At 39.2% G+C, this 19,854-nt stretch overlaps 1 long non-coding RNA gene across 1 annotated transcript; it reads right to left on the reverse strand.

The window, feature by feature from the left end:
- Positions 1-7,631: 7,631 nt before the first annotated feature.
- On the reverse strand, positions 7,632-17,490 carry LOC148726452 (uncharacterized). The gene is made up of 2 exons (XR_015990192.1): positions 16,616-17,490; positions 7,632-9,490 (listed from the first exon to the last, which is right to left on the reverse strand). It is a non-coding gene; the product is annotated as an uncharacterized LOC148726452 (long non-coding RNA).
- Positions 17,491-19,854: the final 2,364 nt, after the last annotated feature.

Raw genomic sequence — 19,854 nt, forward strand, 5'->3', positions numbered from 1 at the left:
GGGAGATATGACTCCCGTGCACACTTGATTGCGTTGCATCATGGTTGTAAAACAAAGATTGAGTTATTTGCATCTTGACGCTTTGGAGTTTACTTCTTTGGTGGCAGCGAGATAGCGTGAATATACGTGGATTGTAATGGGGATTCACTGTCTGTTGCCGTTCCTTCGAAAGTTAAAACGTTTGACGGGCCAGCACGACTTCCGTCATTCCTCAGTGACGATTTCGTTCTCAATCTGCCTAGAATCTCGACACAAATGGCAACAGTTACACTCGCAACCGATGGCGGGATGAACAATTTTAAAGTCAGAAATCATAATCCTAAACGTGGCTTATTTAACAGGGAAGTTCCAATGACATGCAAACGCATATTAAAGAGACAGAGACCATGTAACACACGAACTTTTTCCACTAGGAGTAAATACGGGATTTGTAAAAGGAAGAAGCCCCACGCCTTCCAAGAACGAACTTGTCTCGCTCTAAGTTTAGTAAAAACGTACAGTGTTTCAAAATACCCTTCGAGAGTAGAGGAAACCTAGAGGAGGGTTTTGAGAAACGTATCTCTGGAGCTATTTGTGCTGGAGAAAAGTATACTTTAAAACAAAGAAAATAGCGCGCACACAGAAGAAAACATTGCCTTTTGTAGCACAATCTCATCCGACCTCGCCAAACCTCAAGAACCTACAGACGAGGAAATGACACCTCAAAACCGACTCTTATTATCACATGGCAAAGGAAAGTCATCAAGAGTTATCCTAATAAGAGCTAAACTTTTGAGGGTAGAAGAAATAAAGTGCTAGCGAATGGTCGGCGACGTACAGGCCTATCAACACCTTTCAACAGTCGATTGCCTTTTGCTCTCTAGCTTTCTGGCGTGTCGCCTCACGAAAGGTAAACGTTTTCGTGGATTAAGTTGACCCAAGAATATGATTTAAAGCAGTTTGTAAAAGATCCGTTCAGGGAAACTCAAGTAATACCTTAGACCTGCGGTCACGACATAGTGCTGTTTAAACTCAAGTCACCCTGCCACAAAAAAACGTTAAGTTAAACGCAAAGTGTACATCAGGAAGCGATCTGACAATCAGCGTATTAAATTGGAATTAAAAGATATTGCCACGAAACTCAGCACCCAATATGATGAAAACTCGCGAGACGCAAAATGGGATGACTTTGAAAACAGTGTTCGCAGCATAATGGACTCTTGTATCCTACATAAGATGAAAAGTTCGAGGTACAGTTTACCATGGTTCAATCGCTCGCTTCGGCGACAATTCAGGGCGAAACAAAGACTATATAACAAGGCAAAGAAAACAGGGTCTGATGATTACTGGAATAAGTCTTTTGCTGCCAGGAAACGCGTCCATAGAAATCTTAAGTCTGCAAGGGAAGAGCATATCAGTAACCACCTTGGTGATGCAATCGAAGAAAACCCAAAAACGTTTTTGGTACTACGTAAAGCCACCTAACCATGAAAATCCGGGGGGGGGGGGGTTGCAGACTCTAAAGTAGACGGCAAAGTCGTAAGTGATAGTAGTCTTAAATCAGAAATCCTGCGAAGCCAATTTTCAAGTGTGTTTACTGAAGAAGACCTTGAGAGCATTCAAGAAATGGGGTCTGATCCCACACCTGGCTTGGGTCCTTTGATTATCTCAGAGCAGGGAGTCTTAAAACTTGTGTCTTCTCTAAACCCTAACACTGAAAGCCTGTGGCCCTGACCAGATTCCACCCTGGTTTCTCAAAACTTTTTGCTGTAGACACTGCACTAATTTTGACTGACATTTTTCAAGACTCGATAGACAGTGGTACTGTCCCCCGCAGGTGGAGAGAGGCAAATGCGTGCGCAGTTTTTAAAAATTAAATGGAAAGAAATCCGATCCAGCCCATTATAGGCCGATATCCCTTAATTGTGTTGCGTCTAAGATCTTCGAGCATATCGTCCACAGCTTTTACGATTATGAAACATCTAAACGATCATAACATCTTAACTGACTGTCAACATGGTTTTAGAGCAAAGAGATCTACAGAGATGCAGCTAATTCTACCCTACATGACATGGCAAAGGCTATTCAGAGCTCATCGATCCACGCGGTCGTCTTGGACTTTGTCAAGGCTTTTGACAAGGACCCTCATAGGCGCCTCCTAAGGAAACTGCACCACTACGGAATCCAAGGCCCGCTTCTAATCTGGTTGGAGTCATTTCTTACACAATGTTTTCAATCAGTTGTCTGCGAAGGCCAAACATCAAGTCAACGCCCAATGACTGGCGCACCCCAAGGTACTGTCTTGCGTTGCTGCTCTTTTTATTACAAATAAACGACTTACTAGACAACCTGCAATCAACAGTTAGGCTCTTTGCGGACGATGCTTTACTCTATGGCATTATCGCCAACGATGCAGACTGTGAACTTCTTCAATCTGACCTACACAGACTAGAATCATGGCAACACTATTGGCAAATGGAGTTTAATCCTTCCAAATGTAAAATTGTTACCATCTCACATAAGATCAAGCCAGCCCAGGGAAAATACGTCCTCTGTGGTGTAGCATTGGAACAGGTGGATAGCTTTCCATATCTTGGGGTTACTATCAGTAACAAGCTTTACTGGTCAGACCACGTTTCCATGATAACAGCTAATTTAAACAAGTCGCTGGGTTCAATCCAACGCAACCTTTGGAATTGCCCAAAGAATGTAAAAGAAACTGCATATACGTTCCTGGTACGGCCGAAGCTGGAATACGCGAGTGCGGCTTGGGATCCGTTTTCAAAGAAGACGTCAGTGCCCTGGAAAGGGTTGAACGTAAGGCAGCACGGATTTGCTCGCAGAATTATCATAGATATGCTAGTGTTACTGACATGATCGAAGATTTAGGATGGACCACATTGGAAACGAGAAGAAGGCAGTCTCGGTTCAAAGTACTTATGTATAAGCTAACTCGCAGTCTTATTGATATAGATAATCGAGAATATTTAGTACTGCACTCCGAGAGTTGCACAAGGGGAACCCATCGATTTAACTTTCGCGTGCCATATGCAAGTAAAGACGTTTTTAATTTTTCCTTTTTCCAAGAACTGTAGCAGAATGGAATGGCCTCCCTGAGACCATTGTTTCGTCAACTTCCTTAGAAATTTTTAAAATAGGTTATCAGCCTTCTAAAATGATAGTTGTACATAGCTCATATAGTTTTCGTAATTAAACTTTTATTTTGAACATCAACATAATTGTTTTTATTCATTTACTTATTTTCTTTATTTAGTTATTTTCTTTATTTTTACTGGTTGGTGTGCATGATATCTTGATGATTTTACCGACCTAATAACATGTAAATGTAAGTGACTCTTTTCATTGCTCTGATTAAACTGTCCTTCATTCAATGATAAAGATAGAAAATTTACCACACAACACTCGCGATTAGTTAATTTTCCTTCACTTTGGAAAATAGATATACGACACGAAATAGTAGAAACGCTATGTAATGCAACACACTAAACGCAACAATGGGTCTTTTCGCTCCATAAAACACTACCACTTAAATGTATAAAACATTTATACAGTTGGAGAACGTTTGAGTGCATTTGGTCAGAGCCGTTGAAGAAGGATCAAAGGGGCCATACAAATATTTGAAAGGTTTCGAACTACGACGTACAACGAATTTGACATTCTCGAAAACCAGTCTCAAACTACATTCTAAAAAACAGTGCTTGCGATTGTCCTTGAGAACGATAGAAAAGGCGACAAATACGAACGAAGAATACTTCTACACATTCAGCATATATCAAATTATATTTTCCTATAGTGAGAGGAAAAAGAAACGGCCTACTTTTTACAGAATGTTCAGTCAAAATCTGCCGATCTCTGCCCCTTTTACCGCCATATTGAAAGTAACGCTACCACAATGCAATGCAATCGGAGCGCGCACTCCGCCCCAGGGCACACATTCGTTAACTCTTTCTTAAATCCCTGAGGGTGACTAACATCTAATTTCTCACCGAGGCATCACTGCTTATGGGAATAATGGAAATCATCGCATTTTAAACTAAATTTTCCTTGTCAGTTTCATAGGAAATATTTAAAGGAAAGTATAGGGAATATAAAGCCTGATGTCGGGATGTAAGGTGTTAAGATAAGTGCGTGGAACAGAAAAAAAAAACACATGTCAGTACGAGCTTCAGTATAAACTGCAAACTTTGCATTGAATACCAAGATATAAAAATTGTGGTACAGTGTTGTTGATGATTGGCCTGTCGCTGTTTTACAACCCTGTTCCCAGAGCCTTTCCTCAACTAAGGGAAAAGGCCCTGGGAACGAGTTTGGATGTTTTAAAATCATTATTATCATAATGATTACTCCATATCGACTACAAAAATATGTGTATGTATCGCATATTGTGCTGTCTAAGTATGTTGTACGGGAGTGGCTTGCTAGGGACCGGCAGTCAGTATTTACTCCCTGAGGGGACAAAGGGGGGGGGGATGGGAGGATTTTGGTTGTTTCAAACTTAAATTTACCTGACCCCCCCCTAAAAGAGAGCTGTACTCGAGCCTAGTGGCCCATTCAGCTGGAGTTTATCGCGGTTTCCTTAGCATGAAGCGAATAAGGGTATTAAGAGCGACTTTTTTTCAAGACCGCGTGAGAGGTGGCACATCGACCGAAAAATGACTATCCTCATATTTCAGTCAGAGATGCCTCATTGAAAATTTGGAAGCATAGCAAGATTTTCTTTTCCGGAGTTGCTTCTTTATCCTAGAAAATTCACGCAAACTGAAACGAGCGACGGTAGCCGTAAAATGGCGGAAATCAGTGCCCCGAGTAGAGGCAAATGAACTCTGCTCATGAAAAGCGCAGAAGAAAGCAAGCTCTAGCAATTTGACAGTGTATACGAGGGATTAAGGTAGGGCTTAAGTTTAAAACGGGAGCATTTCATTAAATTTGAGCTCACGGGACGCTTTCAACTTTCCCCAATGCTTCAAAATCCAAATATCGGATTTTGCAGCAAATTTTCAATTATCATTTTCACCATGCGGTATAACTCAGAATCGGTTCAGGTTTAGCTCATGCTAAGTGGAAATGATGTTGTTTACGAGGATGCAAAAATTAGTTTGGGGCTTTTCATTTCCGAACAGAAAAACCAGGCTGAACTTTGTGAAAATCGCAGCATCGTCATTTACGTAACAACATAATCTAAATAGACACCCCGTGGTTAAGTCGGGAATTCCGAGCACATTTTCCAAGTTAGCACCGTGTTCGATCACGAAATCAATTGGTTTTTATTTCTACTCTCGTTTCAAATTCTCATCCATTTCCCATGGCGAAATTGTTACAATTAACACATTCCATAAGCAAACGGAGGCCGCCTGTTTTTCTTTGCGTATTCGAACACCTATAAGTTTTGAGAAAGTTCCAGAGTAAACTTGAGCTTCATCGTAGACTTGAAACACTGAACCTGAAGCGTGAACCAGACCAAGTGCTTTGCACAACTGCTCTATTAGAATAATTTTGAACTTATTTACATTGAATGATAGCCATGGATCATCCCGTGATTGAGGTCAAGGGTGTACTAACCAATAGAATAAAGATTATATCATAGTTGAGGCATTTTTCAAAGACGAACAAACACTACAGATTACTCCAACAGCCCACAACAGATTAAGTTTGTATCGTATAATTGTGGTGTCTGATTATGTTGTATTACAGCAGCTTGGTTGCTAAGGGACCGGTCATTATTTATGGGGGTGGGGGGGGGAGGTAGGAGGATTTTGCCTGTTTCAAGATTGAATTTAGCTCATCCCTCAAAAAAAAAAAAATTTAAAAAACTGTACTCGGGCCTAATACAGGGTGGGCCTAGTGGCCCACTTAGCCGGAGCTCCTCCCGGTTTCCACAGCGCAAAGCGACTAGAAATAATCTAACTCCCCCCCTGGATCGGATGCCAGTCCATCGCAGGGTTACCCCGGCATTTTATCAGGTTTTGCTAACAGTTAGCCGGTAAATGAAAATAATCAATTTAATTATATCCATATCATACGCCCCCGATATCTCCTTTCATAATTCCTTTGTTAGAAGGAGTTGACAGGTGACAAGACATTAATCCCCTCTTAAACATTTCAAAGCTCTTCTTCATACCGGCGGTTCTGGGACTTTGCAAACTCAAGCTCCCTGACTAATTCATTTCATTTCTTATCGTAGTCATTACAGCTAAATTAATCCAAGTAAAATAATCCATCCGCTTGTGCAACATGGTAAACCCTTTCACTCCCATTAGATCTTCTTAGCAATTCTCCTTACTATTTGTCATACAATTCTTATGATGTAAGTTTGGAGAATTTGGTATTGGATCAACTAATATTTTCCTTTATTCTCCTCACTTCTCTGCTCGACATTGTACTGCTGTCATTGAAAGGAGAATAACTGTCTTGGTCATTGATGAGAGTTAAAGGGTTAATCCCTTAACTACTAAAATTGATGAACATGTAAATTCTCCCCATGATATCCATACATGGTCCTGCAAACAAGTAACGAGAATACTCAAACTTATCAGGTAGAAATTGTCATCTGATCTTGCACCAAACTCTTATAACTAATTTGTAAGGAAATTACGTAGCAGCTAGAGGGGGAGAACTAGCGATCAGATCTTTGGTGTTAAGGGAAGTTAAGTCAGTTTGCAGATCGAGAATTGATTCTATAAAATAGTTTTGCGCAGAGCCTACCCAAACAAGAATAAATGTTGCCTTCGACATTGTCGGCATGGCTGGTAGAAGTTTCATCGCCGTTTTTGGTGTATTTGATTCCTTTTCATTTATTTCTGCATCTTGAATTTTCGATGACTTTTCATGGTCAATAGTCATACTTTGTAAACCAAGATAACCACCTAGTAGATTATTGTTTTTGGTATTGGCTACGCGGGCGCCATCATGCTCAATCGAAACCAAAGCGGCGGCATTGCTTACAATAATTTTTAACAGTCTCGATACACCAAATATTTTTTTGGTCGCGTGCGACTGCTCTAAATGCATCACGAACATGCCTTAGCTTTATCTGGGGAATATCCGAGGATATACTCCAAGTTAGTTAATTCCAGACTTTTAAACCCCCGTCCAATACAGAAAAAATCGTTTACAATTTTATTCAAGGTGAGAGGGCGTTATGTGGATGTTACAAAAGGAGGGATATACTCTTCTTCTTCAGTAAGTCGGACCAGACAGCAATGAAAAGTGAACACCCCACGCCTTAAACGTAAACGTTACCGCGTTGAAACATTTCTGTGGACCCTGTAGTCGGTTTCTTTCTCCATTCGAAACGGTATTTTGAGCTGAAATCACCACAACTGCTGATGACCAGGTCAAAATAATCTCCTTGTCAATTTCCCTGTCTGCATTTTCAATGGTTGGTTTGCCAGGTAAACCTATTGAAATGTGATTTTTTAAATTTTTTTTATCTAAAAAATTATATAAAATAGAAAATATTATCGAAATAATTTTTTTATTTAAAACATGAATACTTGTTAATCTGTTTCGATTAGCAGAAAATTATTGATACAAAGGGCCGGATTAACATTGTAAATCATTTCCATTATTTTCATGGCTCAGTTGCATTCAAACTTGTAGGGAAAGTTTAAAGTCTGAGAGTATTCGGCTAATTAACTTGAAGGTAGTTTTAATCAGCCGTTATCGAAAAAAAGAAAAAAAAACACATGTATAGGAATTGTCATTTCTTTTTTACAAATGATATGAACCCTTTTACCCTTACATCATTATACATATTCTCCATACGGTTCTCTATACACTTCCTTAAAGATGCAAATAGCAAGATTTTGTTTAAGAATCGAAAGCTTCTATAGCTTGTGATCATTACCCTAACTCTTGTGTGATTTAGGGATGATATTGTAAGGAGAATTTTAATGCTAGTCACCTTTAAGGGTTGAAGGGCTAATCCTGAGGGTTCCAGAATCACACAGATAATAGGTCTCTTCTTTGCTGCCAATCAAGATTCCCCCTCTCCTTTATTGAAATTGTTTACCATTTAAGGTTGCTTTTGCAAAAGCTCATTTAAAAGTTGGTATTTTTTCAGACATATTACAGGTTTTCCTTTAGAAAGCATCCATGTGTTGCAATATACGAAAAGTTCTGAAATTAGGTAGCAAATAAAAATAACTAGGTACACACCAGTCTTTGTCTTAAATGTTAAGATCTCTGGCTCACTTTCTCCATGTTTATTTATTTATCTTTTTTTTATTTGAGGATTTGTACCAAGTACTAGAGCAGAAACAATAAGACATGGGTCCCCTACGAGGTTTAAGCTCCAACAAACCCACCCACCCCGCCCCAGGGGAAGACATCCATCACACAGTAATCTCGTACATGGGAAATAAACGTCTCCTACCCCTAACCCTGCAGGAGACGGGACCTCCATTTATTCGTCCCTATCCGAGAAGACTAGAATATATAACCATTTCTTGATGTTATTTTGGATGGTTGGTTTGTCAGGTAAAACTTTGAAAATTATTGAATCAAGATTTGTAATTCCCCTTCTGATGGATGCAACTGTTGCAATATATCTTTGAGGTCGTTAACCACATATCTAAAACATTGAGTATTTATCTTGAATAATCTCTGTAAAAGTTCTACCAATGCAAAACTATGACATTAAGAATGAAAAAGAGAGGTACACACGCATTTGCTATGCCCCCTGAACCCTTCCCATTACTTTGCTCTCATCTCATACATCACCTGGTAAATGATTCTTCTCTTTTTATTCTGCACAATTCCTTGTGTCTGGGCTAGAAATGATCATTGTGCAGTACAATTCAACTCACCTAAGATGTCTTCTACTCTTGGTTTCGTGAACCAAACTGGATCAAATATAAGCTGCTGCTCATTAATCTCAAAGTTTAGAATTCCAACTGCTTTAGTGTTCCTCTCACCCTCTTCTAGTAGGACAGTTTAGCAAAACTCTGCAGGGCTGGGTGGGTGACTACCATCATTTTCGGGGACAAGTTTTCCATAAATATATTTGTATCCATTACTTTCAATATAACAGAACAGGGGTTTGCTTTCCTTTAGACCTATCTTAGGTTCAAGATCCTTTAAGACATTACAATGCTTGTGTCTAAATCGGTCATGATTTAACACAGAAGACTCTGAATCAACAAAAGTTACAACCAATCCAGAAGTAACATGAAATGGACTTTTCTTGATGATACTCCACAGTTGAAAAAATTTTGATTTTGAATTTGGTTTGGTAAACTCTGCTTGATATTTCTCAGTATCAAAGTTCTCTTTGGAAATAAGTTTGCAACTTGTTATGATAAAGTACTCACTCCAATCAGGGTTTTGGACCTTAGGCTCATAAATTAAACACCCCCAGCCGACAGCTCCATCTTGACATGTAATTTTGCAGAGTGCCTTGCGTCTTTTCCTTTCAAGCACATCATGTGATGGCTGAAACATGTAATCCAGGAAAGATTTTTCCATTTCAATAGTAGGAATCCAGAATTACCTTGATTTAAGTGAACAAAAAAAAAAGTTCACTTAATAACATAATATAAAAGTTATAACCATAAAAATGTACTTACAGTAATAATGGATTTGGTCGGTTGAAAGACCTGAAGCATTTTACATTTACTAGGTCCATGAAATAAACCTTTCTACAGAAATGGTCCTGTTAATTACCTTAGCTCTTTACTAGATAATGATATACTAGATAATGATACCATGATGTAATAATATATGTGACCCTCCAAGAGGTTTTAGGAAATGAGGCGAAGGCACGCACACGGCACGCTTCAACACACTCGCACGCTAATGGCATGACACGCTCACCGGGCAGACATGCGCTCAAAAACAACTGATTTTGGAAAGCGTGTTCGTTACCATTTTTCAGCTGGCTAAAACGGTAGAGCTTTATTTCTATAACACGCTAGTTTTTAATTTTTTTATCACGCAAAGTACCTTTGTTCCTCGACACGCTACTTTATCTTATGAATGTACAACCCAGCGTACTTTGTTACTTACGTTCTCAGCTTCTTAATTGTGAGATTTATCTAGTGATTCTCCCTTTATTTTATCTGATCATGCTGCCTTTCACTTTCATCTGAAGCTCAAAAAGCCAGTGTTTGACAAGAAGCTCATTACCTTTAGAAAGCTTCGTACAATAGACTTTAATAAGTTTGGCTCTGATGTCTTGAATTCTAATCTTCCGAGTCTTTTTGCTGAGCCGCTTCCGTGCCTTGTTAGTCTAATTACTCAGTACAACGACGTTCTAAGTTCTATACTTGACATTCATGCTCTTCTTGGGACAAAGACTGTTACTCTGCGTCCTGCTGCAGCTTGGTATTCTGAGAAAATAAGTAGTTTGAAAAAACATCGTAGAAGCCGGATTGGAACGGCGATGGCGAAGGACGAAACTTCCAGCCGATCGCCAATTGCTTATTGATCAATGCCGCACCGTCAACAACTCAGACTTTGTTTTTCCAAAAAATCTTATTACACTTCTCTAATCAACGATAATCAGTCGGACTATAAACTTCTTTTGAAGACTATTGATAATCTACTACACAGAAAGTGTGATGCATCTTATTCGCCATCCAACTCGCCGTCGTAGCTCGCAAATCCGTCTGTCGAGTTTTTTTCTGATAAGATTACTAAAATACGTGTTGACCTTGATGCTGCCGCTGCTATTCACTCAGTTCTAGAAGTTAATTGGGTCTGTCCTTATAAGTTTGATGAGTTTAATATGGTAACCGTCGATGACGTCCGTGAATGTGTTAAGAAACTTTCTTCCAAATCATGTGAACTAGACCCACCTCCAGGCTTTGACACAAGTAACGCTCTAGACACATTGCTGCCATTTATTTCCAAGATTATTAATACGTCACTGCAATCTGGCCAAATGCCTGCTTATTTAAAATTTGCCAAGCTACGCCCTCTTCTTAAGAAGCCTTCGCTTGATCATACGCTGTTTTCAAACTATCGCCCCGTTTCAAATCTTACCTTTATGAGCAAAGCAATTGAAAAGTCTGTTGCTAACCAACTGATTACCTATATTAACAAAAACAAGTTGAACGAGATATTTCAGTCAGCTTATAAGCAGTATCATAGCACAGAAACTGCTCTCATTCGCGTGCATAATGACATCCTCACAGCCATTGATAACCGTAGAACAGTAATTCTATTACTTTTAGATCTCTCTGCTGCCTTTGATACGGTTGATTACGATATTCTTCTTTCTCGTCTACATGAACGCTTTGGAGTTACTGGGAAGCCATTTTTATGGTTCCAATCTTATTTGTCCGATCGCATGCAGTATGTGTCTGTAGATGGCAGAACTTCCGTGAAACGTGTTCTTCAATGTGTTGTTCCACAGTGTTCTGTTTTGGGACCCATTTTGTACCTTCTCTACACTTCACCGCTCTCTGACATTGTTAAGAGATTTAACTTGGGTTATCATTTTTATGCTGATGATTCGCAACTTTATTTATCCTTTCAGCCAACTATACCCGGTGACAAGGATTTAGCTGTGTCTAACATTGAGCGTTGTGTACATGAGAATGATCACTGGATGATGGCTAACCGCCTAAAACTAAACAAGGATAAGACTGAATTACTAGTGATCTCTGCTAAACATCTACCTATGCCAACTGTTCAAGAAATCTCCGTTGTCAGTGAGACCATCCACCCCTCACAGAAAGCTAGAAATATTGGGGTTACCTTTGACAATCATTTTCTTTTCAATAATCATGTTGCAAGTATCTGCAAATCATCTTTTTACCATCTCCGTAATATCAGCTATTTAAGAAAGTAACTGTCATCAACCACCACTGAAATACTAGTTCATGCATTTGTATCTTCAAAATTGGATTATTGTAATTCATTACCCGATCGACTACCGAACTACCAAGTAAAAAGGTTACAGCACGTCCAGAACGCCGCTGCTCGTCTCATCTCTCTTTGAAGAAAACATGAACACATTATGCCTATTCTAATAAATCTTCACTGGCTTCCGATACATTATCGCCGCGGCATCGTGTTTAAAATTCTACTCATCACGTACAAAGCTCTTAACAATCTTGCACCATCGTACAGTCGTGATATACTCACACCTTACGTTCCAGCTCGTCAACTGCGTTCATCATCTAAGAATCTCCTTGTGATTCCTCATTTTAATTTGAAGACATACGGTGCAAGATCTTTTTCTGTAGCTGCCTCCACACTCTGGAACACTTTGCCATCCGATATCATGAACAGCTCCTCATTGTCCGTTTTTAAAAACAAACTTAAAACTCTTCTTTTTAAAAAAGCGTTTTTCTAATTTTACACTTGTGTCACTCTTGTTAAGCGCTTTTGAACTTTGAGGAAACTAGCGCTATATAACTACTTTATTATTATTATTATTATTATTATTATTATTATTATTATTATTATTATTATTAACTTTAAGAGGCGTGTTATAAATTTCCGGGCACGATCACCGTGTTATACTGCAAGCAAGATCTTAACACGTTCCTCTGTTTCTGCCGTGCGAAGCAAGACAATGGCTGCAAAGTTCATGAGGCAAGTAATTAACACGCAGCTAACGTGTTAAAAACTCGTTATTTTGTTTTAGCTTGCGAGCGTACCATGTACTTGCTTTCACCTTAATCCCTGAAATCCCGTCGAGGGTCACATATTGTACACTAGAATATTCATGATATTTCAATTGAGATCCCTCTATAACAAACAACTTTGATCTACAGTGATTCAATTGGCCACTGAAACCAGAATGTTCTCTACGATCAAGTGTTTTAATAATTAAAATCTTTCCATCAGAAGCTGCCCGTGGTGTATTAGGTAGCTGTGAACAGAAAGAGGCCGTAAGGCCAAACCCAAACACAATATCCTGAATAAATCCCTACAAAACCTTACAGGTAATATTAAGGATGGATGGAAAACTTTCTTGCCCATGCAAATTAAGACTTTACAATTGGTGTGTTTTCAACTTTTGGTAAATTGAGGTATGGATGAAAAATTTTACTGGCAACTGCATACAAATACCTAAATATTAGTTCGTGCTTTCAACTGCGGCTATATAATAAGGTAAGGATGAAAACTTTTATTGCCCTGATGCAAATACTATTTCATGCTTTTACTTTGCGTTTAGTAAGCAATTGCATGAGGTTGGGCATGATATTAGGAATTATCAAAATCAAGGTCTGAGTTACAAAGACATAACGCTGGATGATTATTAAGATCATGCAAAAACTGAACTCATTAATTTTATTATTATACATTTTAAAAAATCTGCAAGACTTTTCTCTCTGAGTTTACAAACGTTCTCGAACACTCAACATCGATGAACTGGGCTTGGAAACGAGGCAGACTTTGAACTTGACCTGATAACACAATCTTTGCAGCAAGTAAAATGGTAAATCGGCAGAACACCAGAATTACAAAGTGCTATGTGTACCAAAAGTCTCAGTCTTTCCTTTTCCTTCCATTTGTTTTGTTTTCCAGATTCACATGAGTATTTTAGCGCTTTCTTACCTTTGGTGCACAAGCAATTGTTTCTGTGTTTTCCCTCAAATTTCTGTGCGAGAAATATGCATGGCCACCCAAAGTTATCCCGTTAGTAAAGTAAATTATATTCCATCGAAAGCCAATCCAAAGATACAGATTAAAACAAATAATTTAAACTGTCAACAAATTAAAACTGTCAATTATCACCCATAATTTATACTGTGAGTAGTTTTTTCCTTCCATCTAATATTGTTTATTTATCGTTCTGGCTGTAAACAGGTCAGAATCAGAAATTCGGTTTGGTTTTTCCAGTACAGGAAAATGTAGATCAGGTGCTACGGGGCAGTTTTCAATTGGCGTTGTCATTATGTTTTGGGTATTCCCGTACCCAAAACGTTAATGTTTTCGGTATCACCTTTGGGGATACCCAGAACGCCACAAGTGAATCAAGCAAGAGACTGGGGCAAGTAACATGGCATCCTCTTTTATTTGTCGTGGACAAAAAATAATTGCTTTTAGTAGTCAGAAAGTTGTTATCTAGAGTTCATGATTCTCGTACTTGAGATAATGTTTGGTGAGGAAAAGTGTTTATAGCAGAGCTCCCACACGCGCGAAGCGTGCGTGGAGCAGAGCCTCATACCCATGGAATGTGGTCAATCTCTTCGTTTGGTTCTCAAGTGACTGACCGAGCGTACGTAGGCACGTACGTACGTGCCCCCTTTCATGCATGCTATCACGAAAGTACTATAAGCATCATGGGATGCAATAAACCAATAGGTTTGTATGGAGGGGAATACTGGACAAAATTGTCATTAGATCGTGTGCGGTGAGGCATTATATCGTACTGCATGGTTATGCAGTCGGAGGTACTATATCGTACCCGGTATGTTGTCTTATCGTGATGGCGATGCCATTATGTCGTACCACATGCTGCTATATCGTGCCCGATAATGCTACACCGTATCCGGTGTGTTGTTGTATCGTAGCAGAGATACCGTCTCATCGTACCTGATGATGTTATGTCGTAGTCGATAATGCTATATCGTACCCGGTGTAATGTTACGTCGTAGCAGTGATGCCGTTTCATCGTACCATATGCTGCTATGTCGTACCCGATAATGCTATATCGTAACCGGTGATGCTTTATCGCGTACGTCTAGCTGGTCAGCGGCTTACGGTGAAATTGGCGCGAAACTGACATTACGTGTTCTAGAACGCGGTAGTTCTCGATTTTTACTTTTCTTGAAACGCGTTATTGGACAAGTAGAGATTTTTAGCTTAGGTCAGGGCTCGAAAAAACCACCGTCCAGTCGTCCGGGACAAGTAGATTTTCCCTTCGGACAAGTAACTTTCTCTCCTTCCTTGCCCAACGGGCGAGGACCCAGCGGGCAAGCCATTCGCCGACTGAATTTTTGATAACGATTTTGAGAAGAAAAAAGGTAAGCTTTAGGCCCAAGGGTAATCAAGTGTTTAGATGAAGCTTGACGAAAATTACAATTTATAGCGTTGTTTTGTTGATTGCGTGACGCGCGCTCACGGCTCAGAAGTGGTTGCCTAGCACGTGATCAAAATCTTCCCCCATCAAATTTCTTTCCAGGATAAAAATAGCCGGGTTGGGAACGAAAAGGCTGTGTTCATTTCTTAATTGTAGCAATTTTTTTCGAGAATGTTTCGGTTTCTCTGTACAAAACTTAACTCAACAGCCATATATTAATTAAAACTGTAGAAACTGTACGTGAAAAGTGAGAAGTCGCATATTTATACCGCGAAAACAAGCTAGCCCTTTGATGGTAAAATCCAGGTAAATCTCTGTTTTCGGCGAAACATGCAAGTTGGTCGCCTCCACATTAAATAAAAAGTGTTATATTATCAAAAAGAAATGGATAAGTAAGTCATCAAAATACTTTTAGAGTTCCTGGAAGATCACTTAGAATAGTGTTTTTTTCAAACGAAGAATGAGGGGTAATCTCCGCCATAACTGTCTTTTCATTTTATGGCACTGTTTTCCTCTTTATTGTAGCACGTTTCATTCCACTGTAGACGTCTCTTTTCAGTGAAAGGCATATTCCGCAGTTTTGCACAAGTACATTTTGTACAATTACATCAACTACACCTTAAAGCGCTAACAAATACAGTTGTGACCAATTTAGAATTGCCACTCTCGTAGAATATGGAGGCTTAATTTTAGCAGAATTCGGCTTCGTCAATTTGCCACCTTGAATCTCTTGAATTTCGCGAAATTCAACTCCCTGGGCTGCGTTGTCAGCGGTTTTAATGCAAATACAAGAAGGGGGCGGTCACTCAGCATAAAAAATGGCCTCCGCCTGCGAAGTCGAGGAATGTCTCCGTCTTCACCTCAATGATGTAGTAAGATTTTTAGAGAGTGGTAACCACGACTGCGATACGTTAGGTTAGGTAATCTTCCGATTAGATTGGGTCTTAAATGTGCTTGCTAGATACTTGGACACTGAAGTTACAGGAGCGATAAACGCTTTGAGATAGCTCAAACTATCTCAAATTGACTCCACACGCGAAAAGAAAAAATCAATTAAACAAATCCCTGCAAACTTGACTAAGTTGAAAGAAAATAGAAGACTAACTGATTTTTCTCAGGTCTGATCTTCGCTATTGCATATATAGCGCTATCTACTGCGAGGATCGTGCATCATACGTATCTATAACCGCAGTTCAAAATGTGTGAAGTTCATATATTCATCATAACCAAAGCAATGACTGTTATCTTCCTAATAACTGTAAGCAAGTCTCTAATTAGATGCCTGCCCTGTTACTCTTCGAGCTCAATTTTTGGTAGATTATCGAAGCAGCTCAAACTATCTCAAATTGATTCCACACGCGAAAAACAAAATCAACTAAACAAATCCCTGCAAACTTGACTAAGTTGAAAGAAAATAGAAGATTAACCAGATCCAAGAACATTCCACAGGTCTCCTGTACCCAGCAAGTCAATCGAAAGCGTTTGGTTCTCTGTACATCAACGCTTAAATTAATTCTTTATAACTTGTTGTTTGGTTCCAGTGAGCGATTATCGCCACATTTCGCAATAAAGAAGAGAAACGAAAACAGTTTCGCCCAAAAAGCGAAGGTAAAGAAGCGTCAAAATAGCACTTACCTTTCTCAAATTCAGTCGTTCCGTAGTGATGCGGAACTCGTGAACCACTGAGTTCTACAACTTTAGGAAGCTCATGTTCTGATAAAGCAAATCTTAACTCGACGATTTACATTTTGACTAACAGTGATTAATTAGTCTTGCTGATAGTTAGACGAAAGTCCTACTGCAAGTTGCTCCTTTCCTCAGAGATGAAACCGAAGGCTTGATGAAGAAGTTAGTAATACTCCAAGAAACCCGCTCAGTTTCCGCGTAGTGATCGAGAGAAAGAAACAAAGGATTGCGTCACCAGCTTATTTCAAGTGGCACGCTATCATGCGAGGAACTCACGCGGACCAAATCTCTGACTCTATCAGTGTGCGTGACACTTGAATAATAATCATATAAATCGATTTCAAACAAGACTGGCTCTGTGAATCTTAGAGTGGTATGATGCATAAATTCTTGTGAGCGTTTGTCGTGAAACTTGTACTGTGCAATAATTGTACCTCGGAGATTAGTGGAGATCCCAGCACGGTGCATTGGAAGGACGTGGCTGTGATAAAAAAAAACAAAACAAAACAAAACAAAAAAAATTCAAATGCTTTAGCGTGCACTGCGGTGACAATGTTGGTGACAGTAGATCTTCGTGTCAAATTAGTCTGTAACTATGAGTTATCAAAATTTCAAAAATGATCAGCAAGAAAAGGACTGAAAACAATTTATGATAAAAGAATGCATTTTACCTAATCCTCTGTCACGTGACGTGATTAAAGGCAAATAATAAGGGTTTTCACGCATAACAGAGATTCACGTGCGCACATGTCAGACCTGGAGGATAACATAAATATAAGTTACACTGATCAAGTTGTTTGGGGACAATTCAACAATGACAATGAAAAAAGGGGGCAATTTTAAAGAAATTTGGTTTACCAACTGATTTAATAATGCAAATGGGCCACTGTTAAGAGTTTCTAAACATGATATTTCGGGCGCGGGAACGAAAAATGAAGATTGAAAAGTAAAGGAAGCGCTGTCTCGAGCGTTTCACTTTAAGCTTTTTCATAATCTCCCTTTCCTCTCTCCTCTGATGAATTTGTGATTGCAGTTACACCATAATACAGAAGACCACATGACTTAATTTGAGGCTGATTTTGCTGGATACGTTGCTCATCTTGTTTATGCGAATTCATTTTAAACTCTTCTACCACAGTGGACGGTTAAGGTTATTTCTCTAACGTACTCTCTTTGGAAATGAACGGAAATACTCCTACAAAATCCAGTGGATGGTGAACCTCCTAAACGACTGCAGAGAACCCATCACTCAAAAAAAAACGTTCTGTTACTTTTCTTTGTATTTTGGGCTAAACTGCAGAATACCCGACCACTCATTTACACGTCATTAAATAAGAATAGCGTCTATTGTGTTATGCCTCGTTCTCCAAAGCCTCCCGACACGTGAAAATGAGGTGGACAGGTAGTTTGAAGTTGATCCGTGTTTCAGTTGCACAGACGCTTGAACAGGCAAGCGTTACCTGACAGAAATACCCCCTCTCCCCCACCACACGCCGCCAGAAAAGAAAATGATATGAATGTATTCTGTCTTATGTTAAGCCTCTCACATAAATACTGACAAAAGTCATTGTTCGCCCTCACATTTTGCCCCTCTTTCTTGTTTCATTCAGTTTTGAAGAATTTCTCTTTTTTCCTAATCACTGACGGCTTTTCCTAAACTACTGACCTGAGGGTTTAATGTCCCATGGAAAAGTCAAGAAAGGAAAAGAACGCGCCGACAAGAAAAGAAAACATGGACAGGATCGATCGGGAATGAATTCAAAGTGAGAATAATTGCATTAGGCCACTCTTATGCCATTATTTACAGTCACATTAGTCAACCTCGTTCCCAGGGCCTTTCCCCTTGTTGGGGGTGAATGAATGAATGAACGAATGAACGAATGAATGAAAACCTTTATTGAAAGAGGGTAGCACTTAATAGCCAGAGGCTTATAAACTTGTGGCCCTCACAGATTACACAACTATATAATCGGATAAACATTTAAGCTAAAATATGTAAACATTTAAAATAAGCATTTGAAATAAGACAAGATTCAATTAAGAAGATATTATTAAATAGTAAAATGATGCAAACATTGTTGTTCCTTAAAAATCTTGGCAAACATGTTCTTTTTAAAACATGCTTTAGAATCTAGTTTCCTAATTTCAGTACTATTCCACAGTCTTGTAGCCGAAACAGCGAAAGAGCGTCCTCTCTCTGATTCTCTTTTGTATTTAGGACAAACAGCAGTAATGCTTGAATATCTAGTGTTGCGGGAGTGCCGCTTATTATTCAAAATTAGGTGTTCATTAAGATAATTCGGCAAACGCCCATTAATTCGCTTATACCTTATTATGCATTGACCTATCTTATGTTGCTCATAAAACGGAATCCAACCTAGCTTGTTAAACAAAGCAACTGATGGTGTCGTGCGATCGGCATAAGAAATAACTCGTGCCGCACGTTTTTGCAATCTTAAGACCCAATAAAGCGACTCTTTGTCGCAATTTGCCCAAACCACGTTGGCGTAAGACATAACAGGGCGAATAATGCTATTATAAAACTGAAGTCGCTGTTTAAGAGGTAAACAGGCTCGAATGTTACGCAGTATTGCGATTCTAGAGGCCATCTTTTTACATACTTTCTCAATATGTTCATTAAATGACAATTTGCTGTCAATTTCTACTCCTAATAAGGTAGCACAATCCACATTATTGAGCTGTTTTCCGTTTACAGTAACAACTATGTCACTTCCATTTATGTCAGCGACACATCTTTTCCCAGTGATCGTGAGTACTTTAGTCTTGTCTTCATTTAACGGGAGGTTATTTGCTGAAGCGCAAAATTGAATTTCAGAGACAGACTTATTTAGTGAGGAACTTAAGTTGGCTAAGTTTTTCACATCCGCAAAAGCGTTGACAGCCATATCGTCTGCGTAAAGGTCCAACTGAGCACTTTTATACAAGGGCAATTCGTTAATAAACAAAATGAAAAATAAAGGATCTAAAATACTGCCCTGGGGGACTCCATGCAACATCAAAGCTTCGCTTGACTCACTCCAATTTACACGGACAATTTGCTTCCGAACCGACAAATAAGAGTGACACCAGGCAAGCTCCCGGGTGACTATACCGTACAGCTCCAACTTGCGCAACAATAGCTTATGGTCCATCATGTCGAAAGCCTTTAGATAATCGACCAGGACCAT

The sequence above is a fragment of the Stylophora pistillata genome, chromosome 7, assembly GCF_964205215.1.
Source record: "Stylophora pistillata chromosome 7, jaStyPist1.2, whole genome shotgun sequence".
NCBI lineage: Eukaryota > Metazoa > Cnidaria > Anthozoa > Scleractinia > Pocilloporidae > Stylophora > Stylophora pistillata.